The sequence below is a fragment of the Peromyscus leucopus genome, chromosome 14 (genome assembly GCF_004664715.2).
Source record: "Peromyscus leucopus breed LL Stock chromosome 14, UCI_PerLeu_2.1, whole genome shotgun sequence".
In the NCBI taxonomy this organism is placed as follows: Eukaryota; Metazoa; Chordata; class Mammalia; order Rodentia; family Cricetidae; genus Peromyscus; species Peromyscus leucopus.
Window position 1 is genome coordinate 80,626,955 of NC_051075.1, and position 10,356 is coordinate 80,637,310.

Here is a 10,356-nt window from a genome sequence, read left to right on the forward strand (position 1 = left end):
GAGAGCCTTGGGGTCATATAGGGGCTGTAGACTGAGAAACAGAGCAGGGTCCAGGAGCTAGAATAGGGCCCAGAAGCTGGACAGTGACCATGCACTGCCCCCTCCCCTAATTACGGGTGTGTCTCCCAGCCCTATCCCAGCCACTCCAGAAATGCTGAAGGGTTTCAGGATGTCCCTGAGAAGGCATCTTACATGCCACCACCAGGGAGGGTTGAGAGGGAGGTGGCAGGCCCACCTTGATGAAAGTGACAAAGCCACTGTAGAGCAGTGTGAGCAGAAAGAGAGCCACGAAGGTGCACAGTGTGGGCCACAGGCTGGTCTCCTCATCTAGGTCCATGTAGCTGTTGCTTTGTTCCTCCCCGACGCACAAGTTGGGGATGGTGTTGACCATGCCTGGGGAAGAAATAACGCTCATGAGAAGGGCTCCATCCTTCGGCAGGACCATTCCTTATTAACCTGCTCTCCTGTCCACTGAACCTGAAGGTGCAGCTCTCTCTTCTGGCAGCAACATTTTGCTCATACACCCTCCCCCACTAGTACCGACCACTTTCCCTCATAAGAGCCCACTAACTGCTGTGCCCCACAGGGACCTGCCACCCATCTTTCCCCCATAACCTGCTGGATCCTGGAGTCTCACAAACACATTGGTCTGTGTGGGATCTGGCAGATCTGAACCTGAATGTGTTGTGAATACATGCCACCGCCACCTGAATGGTGCAGGAGATGAGTTGCTACTTCAGAAGACCTAGACGTGGTTTACTAGATGAGGCAGGCTGTCCAGCAGAAGCCTTCTTAGGAAGATGTGGCATGAAAGAGACAGAGAAGGGGGAGTAACATTCTAAGCAAAAATAGTGTGCATGGTGTACACACTGAGAAAGAGCATTACCCTGGGAGTCAGAAGGGATCCCTGGGCCTTGGCAGGTGGAGGGGGGAGATCTGAAAGCATCCTAGCTATGGAAACTTAATCCTAAGGGTGATAGGATGAAATAGAAGATGTTAAGGAAGGTTATATCATTACTACAAGTGTGTATGGAAATCCCAGCTGGAGACTGAAGTGCGGCCTGAAGCCAGACATGGTGATGGCTGATGTGCAGGTCTAGGAAAACACACTTCCGTAGAGGACATACCCCAACTCAAGGTGTGAAAGCCCAAGGCAGGTGGGTCACAGAGCTGCCTGGGTGTCCACTCCACAAGTGCTGTTTGAGGTTGTACTTATGCTCAGCCAGAGTCACTGTGAAGTCTGCCGATGGGTTGGCCTAAAGCCACTTCACTAGATGAAGGTGGTGAGTACTGCTGGGCGGTGGTGGTCCACACCTTTAATCCCAGCACTTGGGAGGCAGAGCCAGGCAGATCTCTGTGAGTTCGAGGCCAGCCTGGGCTACCAAGTGAGTCCCAGGAGAGGCACAAATCTACACAGAGAAATCCTGTCTTCAAAAAACTAAAAACAAAAAAACAAAGCCAAAAAAACAAAAACAAAAACAAAAAAAAAAACAAAAAACAAACCAAAAAAGAAGGTGGTAAGTACTGAAATCACGTGAGCATTATAGACCATTGAATCTTAGCATCACGAGGGCCACTCAGCAGTCTCCCTGACCCATAGTTTCCAGTTTCAATTACCTATGGTTGGAGAACACGACATTGAAAAGTCACTTGTTTTAAATCACACAGTCTGGAGCCGTGTGATGGGCTCTTGCTCTGCCTGGAATGCCAGCCCTCCCTTTGTCCAGGCTTCAAGCTGCCCACACGCCTGTCTGTTTTTTGAATCCAGGCTGATTGTTGAAGTCATACAGAACTTGACAACACCCATGGTTTCAGGCAGCCACAGGAGGCCTTGGGACAGTTCCCACAGAGACAAGAGAAGGTGAGAGGATGTTTGTGTTTGTTCACCTCACTTATTTGGTCATCATTTCTTCCTGCAATTTACAGAAGTACTGCTCTACAGTCTACGAAGGATATAGAAAAGCAACTTTCTTTGGCACATGTAGTGTGAGGAGACCGAATACAGAGGGAAACGAGTCAACCAGACAGTGGACATGACGGCCATTCAGCATAGAAAGGTCTCAGGCAAGGGCAGGAATAAAAGGCCTCCTGGGAGAGCATCTGACTCTGCCAGCAGTCAGTGGGGCCCTAGAGTCATGGGAAGCACCCAGGTAAATGAGAAAAAGTGGCAGGTGGTTGAGAACCTAGTAGTAGGTTCTCTCTGGGCCTACTGTGGACAAAACGTGCTCTGACAAGACCTTGCAGGGGGAGAGGTTGAGTTCCACTCATATCCTCAAAGGTCTGGCACTTGTTATAGCAAGGGAAACTACGAATGTTGTCCCAACATTTCACACACCCAAGGTCTAATTCCATGTACTGTTTCTGTCTTAGTTATCAATGATTTTGTGTCTTGTAATTGCTGCTTACATGCTAGACATTGTACACACATGAATTGTAGAGTCTGGGGTGAAATACAGGTGCACATCTCCTCCTTCATCGGGCATGAAATGCCTTTTCTTTGGAGCTGGGCACTGAGCTGGGTTCCTGGCTTTAGGTGCTTTGGGATGGAGTCAGTCCATTCCATTCAGCAGGCCCTGGAGACGGTACAAGACCGGCAAGCTCTGCTCCCAGGTGCTGTTTGCTAGTAGTATCCTATGTGGGAGGTTGTGTGAGTGATGATTAGCTCAAGATCGGGGGCTTTTCTGTATTCGCATTCCTCTTGCCAGCTAAGGTAGTCATTAAAATTTTGGTTGATTTCTTGATGTCCTCTTACAGATAGCCCACTGTTCTGTCTATCTGTGCCTAGGACAGAAGGAAGCAGCCATCTTCTCTCACCTGGGAATGCAGTCTACCTGAGCTTTGTTGATTCCTTGGCTCACTAGTAGTTTTAAATGAAATTGTGATGTTAAAAATTTACTTGGGGCTGGGTGGTGGTGGCCAAGGCCTTTAATCCCAGCACTTGGGAGACAGAGCCAGGCAGATCTCTGTGAGTTTGAGGCCAGCCTGATCTACAGAGTGAGATCCAGGACAGACATCAAAACTACACGGAGAAACCCTGTCTTGAAAAAAAAAATTTACTTGGTATTTTCTTTTGCCATGGTCTGAGTGCCTAATCAAATGTTCTTCCACATCTACGCAGAAATGCGATGCTTAAGAGGTTGATTGCCTTGGCAGCAGAGTGATGGATGGGTGGGAGGGGCAGAACTGACTTCATAGAGACCAAGCCAGGCTGCAGTGGAGAGCTCAGAAGTACTAGTGGACAAAGTGAGAGCATTGTGGTGCTCAGGAGCTAGGGTGACAGGAGTGTGGAGGACAGGGTGTTAATATTCTGACCGACCCCTTGGATCTGCCCTGCATCCTGACATGAAAGAAGCCTCTTAAGGAAAAACTCTACCCCTTTCTCTCTCTCTCTCTCTCTCTCTCTCTCTCTCTCTCTCTCTCTCTTCTGTTTCCCCCTCCCTTTTTCTGCCTTTCTACCTCTTCATCTCTCTTATTATAAACTCTCCACGTGGATGCAGTGTCTGGGTTGTGTATTACTGGCTGCCGCTGCATCTGCCCAGCATGTTTCCTTGCATGCACGGGATACCCTCAGGGGTGCCCCCCTTGTAATATCATAACACAGGGCTTACCTAAAATTGACATGTTGGGGACACATATCTTGACAGGATATGATGATGCCTGCAGATGCCCCCACAGCCTGCTCCATCCCCAGGACACTCATACTTAGGGGCTCTCAGGTGAAGCCTGTCCAACCCCAGCTTGTGTCAAGTTTACAGCAATCCTGTAGGCTCTCCAGGAGAGAGAGAAACGAGGCGAATGACCCAGGTCTAAATTATTAAAGACACTAGCACCTTGGTGGCATGGGGTGGTATGGGGTGGTATGGGGTGGTATGGGGTAGTATGGGGTGGTATGTTTCCTATTGTAGTAGTGGTTGCTTTCTCCTTGCCAGGGGTGATAGGAACTCTTGCCACCAAGTCTGAGCTGTCAGAGAGCGGAACATTTTTGGAGGAACTCTTATCTAACTCTAACTCTAATCTTCTTTTGTGTGGTATGAGGTGGCATGCCTCCTTCAATTGGATCTACAGTATGTGGTTGCACTCAAATGGATGCCAGACTAGAGAACTATGTAACCCTTGGAAACAGTACACTTGGGATGGCGTGGCAAGCTGACTGTGGTATATTTTGCAGCGACTTTGCAGTGCAAGTTAAGACGTGTTGACTATGGCTAGGCTGCCTGCCTAGAAAATCTTGCTTGTGTAAAGAAGGAGTACATTGGAAAAAAGACAGACAGATGCTGCCTTCCACCTTGGTCTCTGATTCTGAAGGAAAAATAGAAAAAAGAAAGAGTGTGATAAGATGTTGTTTCTTAGAGCTGGCCGGGGATAAAGGAAAGAGTACAGATTAGATCTCTGCTAAAGAGCCTTTCTTGAGATCTGAAACTTGGCAGTCATGAAGAAAATAAGACAGTGAAGAGGGGAAAGCAGGCCAGGTTCTCTCATAGCCTGGAGACATAGGGCATGGAGGAGGACAGACTTCAGTGCCATGAAGTGGAGAAACTGAGAAACGGTTCATCCTTCCTTGAAGCAAAGGTTGCATTTATCTGAGGTGACACATGTGAAATCATCCCATCAATATCGAGTTCCCTCCAAGAGGAAATGTTTTAATTCAAAGGAAACAGCCACACAACAAGGGAAGGAGAATACCAATTAGGCCTTTGCTAAACAGCCTTTCCTGGGATAAAAATAAAACAAGCAAAAGTTAGGGATACTTGATAATTGCTGGCTGAGGTCCCCATGAACATCAGAAATGACTGAAAGACAATTTAAAGTCATTGCTGAAGAAACTAGACACATGAGAAGTAGTGTTTAATGCTCAATTCATTGACGTGAGTAGGAATATGTTTATTGGAGAGTCAAGAAGGGGGTTGACTCAGCAGGGATTAACTCAGGATTAGGCTTCAGTGGCTTTGCTGAGCTCCATTGTGGCATGCATCTTTAAGAGGTAGGTGAGGCTCTGGTAGACCTGAATGATTCAGAAAAACTTGTAAGTAGGGTTTGTGAGGTGCTAAAACATTTGGGAAGATATTAAAAAAAGAGAGAGGGGCAGATAGTGGGAGTTGTACAAGTCACTCAAAAAATGTGGCAAGATATGTGCTAAGCCAACATTTCTAGAGAAAAAAAATGACAGAAAACCAAATTCTGTGCTTGTGAATCTTTGAAGGCTAGAAAATAATGAAAGCTTTTGGCATTCTCTTGAAATACTATGATCCTCTGCATGCTGCACAAACAGGTGAGGTCTGTTCCTGATTATGAGATCAACACATGAATTCATGATGGGCAAATATATAAGCCTACCAGTCCATGTGGGATTGTCAGGTGGACTTCATAAAGGCCTATGCCTCTCAGTGAGGATCATATATGTGTCCTCACCTACATGGATATTGCCACAGGCCTTTCCCAAGCATTTCTACATAAGCAAGCAACGAAAAAGGCCACCATTAAGGGTTTTATCCAACACAGTGTTATATATAGGCACCCAGAGATAGTTGATAATAAAAGGGGGAATCATTTCACAAACATTGATAGGAAGAAAGTGGCTGATGAATGACCAGAGCCAATGATACTTCCACCTACTTAAAAACCCTATAGTGGCTGGGTTGATAGAAAGAAACAACAAGTCATTAAAAGGAGCCAGAGAGTTTAAACATAGAAGGTACTATGTGTAGGTGGAAAAAGACATTCCCCAAATCCATAGTTTGTTGCATGAAAGCCTCAGTGCCAGGGATGGGCTACCTCTGTGTGAATTATTGGCCAGAGAGGGCCCTGAGGAGCCACAAACCACAAAAGCTATCACCATTGATGCTAGTTGCATGTCAGAACTAGATGGTAAATTCCTACTGCTAATGACTCCACAAACTTTGTCTGCAAGATAGAGGAAGCAGGCTAAGACTGAGGTGGAAGCTTCCTGCCTTCTGGCTGGCCTTTGTAGTGCTAGGAGATGTGACATAGGCCAACAGCCTTTCTTGAATATGGACTCTGAGGGCTACACTAATCAACTTACCATGTAAGATCTGCTTTCTGGTGCAATAGCGGCATGGTAGTTATGGGTGCACCCAACTTCTTTCCTGTTGGATTTAAGCTCTGTTCTACAGCAGGGAATTTGCGTTCAGTATCATAAATTAGGAGAAAAAATCTGTGGTTGGGGAGGTCATAAGCTTCAGTAGAGAAGCAACTGCTATTGTTTGTTAAAAGGATGCCATGGACTTGTAAAACTGGATGCACATATTTGTATTTATGCCTATAGACTACTATTGCTATCAACCTCACTTACGGAGGGAAGCTTCATTTCACAGTGAGCAGTAGTGGTTATTGGGGAGATTCATACTTGGTCAAGCTGCTGATAACAGGCCACTGTTTCTGTGGAGCAGAGGCCCAAGAAAATAAGTAAACATCTGTAAACATCACTCTCTCCAGGGTTCAGTAAACATCATGGAGGAGGGGGCTGAAAGAATGTAAGAGCTGTAGGAAGGGTGAAGTGTTGTGTAGTTCTTTCTTCTGAACTGAAACAAATAAACATAGTGTTCCTCTTCTCCAGACAGTGTAGACCTCTCCTCCCCAAACAGGAGTATTTCTTTATCACAAGAACCCAGTGATATACTTGCTTGACATTCTTACTCAGTTGTGACTTACCGCTAATGTCCAGGCTTTTGCTGGCAGTAAGCTTGGTCTGTGAGGCCTCATGTTCCACCACACATGTATAAGTGTTAAGTGAAGCTCTCAGAGGGACTGGTATTCTCAGGACACTCCAGGTCTGGAATGTATTGCCCCCAGGCTGCTGGGTGGGGTACGCAGTGGCAAAGTATGAAGTGTTCATTTTACTTTGGAACTTCAGCCATATTAGATGGATATCTTGGGGGAAGAAACCGGATACCTCACATATGAGCCACGATGACATCTCAGGATGGGTGGGTGTGGCCAGGAAGTTCACAGAGAGGTTGCTGGGTGCTATGGCCTCTGCAAGAAGTGATAAGAAGCTTATTATCTTGTCTTGCTTGGCTTGAAAGTATCTAGGGACTTGTGAGAGGACAGAAGACCCCCATCTTCTCATCTGACTACAGTGATGGCCTGAGCAGTGTGGGGGGTAGGAGAACCTATGGGTAGGTGGGATGTTGGACAGCCTTGAGGTGAGGTGGGGATAGGTTTCACATGGATCACAAGGCTGCTCCTGTTTGGAGCCAAAGGGCTTTGTGAGTAAAGGCCTACTCTGGAGACATCCATTTCTCCTGGTCATTGCCTAACTCCTAGGGAAGCTCAGTGCCTCCCCAACAGACCCAGGCTTTGTTACTATGTGACTTCTTTTCTTGTCAGTATTTGGGAATATAGACCAGGTTTCTCTGGTGCCCCATCTATTCTCTGTGTCCTCCATTCTGTATTCTGAAGGTCAGGCCAATCCTAGGCTTTTCATCTTCCAACCTGTGTGTGTGTGTGTGTGTGTGTGTGTGTGTGTGTGTGTGTGTGTGTGCACTTGTGGTGGGGGGCATTGCCAGTGAATCCATGGGTAGGGGTGAGACAGGGGACTATCTATCCCTTCTCTTGTGCTTATGGGATACATGTGCTCAGGCTGCCATCATCCTGGAGCTGTGGAGACTGCTCTGACTTGTCCCATAGGGCCCTCAGATCCTCCCTTAGCCTGAAAGGTGAGAGAACCTGTTCTGTGAGTGGCACTGGTTTTGGAGATCCTAAGAGAGCCCTTCTTCCCATTAATATGCCTCCTTCATGCTCCCTGTGTGCATCTTCTGGTTCTTGTTCTAGCAGAGACCCAGTAGGCCCTCTTGGAAGTTCTTAGAGGCCACAGGTTTCTCAGTGTTCAAGGACATTCTTCTAAAACTCACACCTACATTTCCAGGTTTACACAGCTAATAAGCTATTGAGCTACAGATCTGCAGTAATCCCAGAGTTGGTTATAACACAAGAGTCTCTTCCCTCCTTTCCTTCTGCCTCTTCCTTCTTATTCTTTCAACTTATTTATTTTTGGAGACAGGACTTTTTCCTATCTGGCTTATTTCACTTAATGTAATGTCTTCAGGGTTTATTTACACAGCAAATGACAGGATTTCTTTTTTTCTTTTTTTTTTTTTAGTAGGATAGAGTATCATGGTATTTCCTTTATCCACCCACTGATGGGCCCTTTGGGTTGATTGCACTACAATGAACAGTGGGGTACAACGTCTGCTGAATTCCTGTCTTTTGAGCTTATACTCAGAAGCAGAATTTCTGGATTACACAGTAGGTTTAGTTTTACACTTCAGAGGCCTTTCCTTCTTTTGGGTGGCTATGTGGCTTGGGGCTGCACCCCCTCCCCCTGACAGAGTGAAGGAGCTCATCAGACATTCTTACAGGTGTTAGGTAAGACATAGCTCATTTTGGTTTTAACTTATATTTCTCTGATAATTGGTGGCATTGAACATTTTTGATAGATGATATTTTAAGATATTTTCTCATTTTTAAACTTGGATTACGATTTGCAAATGTTTCTGCAAATCCACATATTGTCTCTTTATTTAGTTGCATGGGGACCTGGGCTTAGTGCACTACTGACTGACTAGCTACACAGGAATTCAGGCTGGGGAGAACTGCAAACCTTGAACTTCTCCAAACAGAACTTCCAGTTTGAACTTTCTTGAGATGGCTGATGGATAAGGGGGAGGCTTAGGGTCAGCCTAGTCAGGAACTGATACAGCAAGACAGTAGAGTCAGGAGGAGATGAGGGAAACGTGGGGAAGGAAAAGTCCTAGAGTCTAGGTGTGATGGTCTCCTGGCCCTCTAATGAGATTCTTATGTATCTCAGAGAAGTTCTGTTGTCTGTCTGGTCATATGCCTGCTGAGTCCACGAGGAGCTCACAGTTTGGCTCAGAGACACAGAGCTCAGGTCCTGTGAGCCAGGTTGGCCCGTGTGCTGGTCCTTCCTCTGTTTATTTCTCATCTTAACTCAAAAAAGGATGATACATTCGCAGGCTTAGGTGGTGGCATCTCTTGGTACCTGGATGGGGCCTGGCTTGTAATAGGTACTGAAGTCATTTTAGTCACCTGTTCTAACTAGGATGTACATTGACAGCTTGGAGAAGGAGTCATGGAGGGTTTCCTGGAGGAGGTGGTATGAGGCTGAACAGATGAGTTGGGGTGAGGTGCCCTGGATTTCTTACCTACTATATTCCTTTTGGTGCTCATAGCTTTTGTGGCTTCTGTGATGTGCTCCGTTGTTTGGGGAGGTGGAGGGCTTTTCTGGGAGGACTGAGTATTCTGTTTCTCTAGAATCAAAGAAGTGATGGACAAAAGGTTAAGGTGAGAGAACAGAGTATACCGAGGGACCCAGGGAAGTGGAAAGCAGTGCAAGGGGAGGGCCGCAGGATGGAAGGGTACTGGTGTGGAAGGCTCCGTGCTCAGCTATTGCCTTTGCTCACCCAGCTGCCTCCTTGCACTTTTAGTACAGGGTCCCCAGGGCATGTTATAAGTGTTGGATTGATAGGGCAGCTCAGAGGAAAAAAGGAGGGAACAGATGGGGGAAGAGTAAGGAAAGGGAGGGACCAAAGGAGGGGGTCCATGGGCAAAGGTGGGGGTTGCTTTAGTCTTTGGGGTTAGCTGAGTGTGGGTATGGGAAGCCCCATAAAACCTTTCTGCATGATTCAGGGTTACTCACTGGGCCATTGGAAAGTCTTTTTAGTTTTCTCATTGAGACTGTTTTTTATTAAACAAGTGTGGTTGCCGTTCAGTTCTGAGGTTCCCAAAGAGAGCCAGCTTATATAACTGCCATTGTTTTTTTTGTAATGGAAGGTCCTCTGAGTCTTGTAGTTTGAGCTTTGTTCCCAGGCAATTTCCAAAGGTGCTGTTGCAATTACCAAGCAGACCAAGCCCACTGAGTTCTCTTCCTTTGAGGCTTCGCACTCTGTGCTGAGGAGGAACATTTGGGGATTCTCAGTTCCTGCAAGACAGAGGGTAGAGTTTTGAGGATATTGGACTGGGGGCAAAGGTGGGGCCTGGGCAGTATCACTCCAGGCCAGACTTGTGAAAATGACTCATGGTCCCAAGCAGGCTGGGGAGAAGGGCTTTGGAGCCCTCTGGCTGGTCTCAGGAGCGCCCATCCCTCTGCCGCCATCATCTCTTTCTGAACTCTCCTCGAGTTTCTTGGGGAAAGACCTACCCTCTGCTCTCTCAAACACCAGTAACCCTACCTCTCCTTCATGAGTGTAATTCTCCCGTGACCTTGATAGGAACAGTCAGCCTTCTACATCCCCAGAGCCTCCTGAGCAGCTTGGAACACCTGAGCAGAGAATCCTGGTTCCCTTTCACAAGCCATGCTTTGGGTCTCTCTAGGCTACT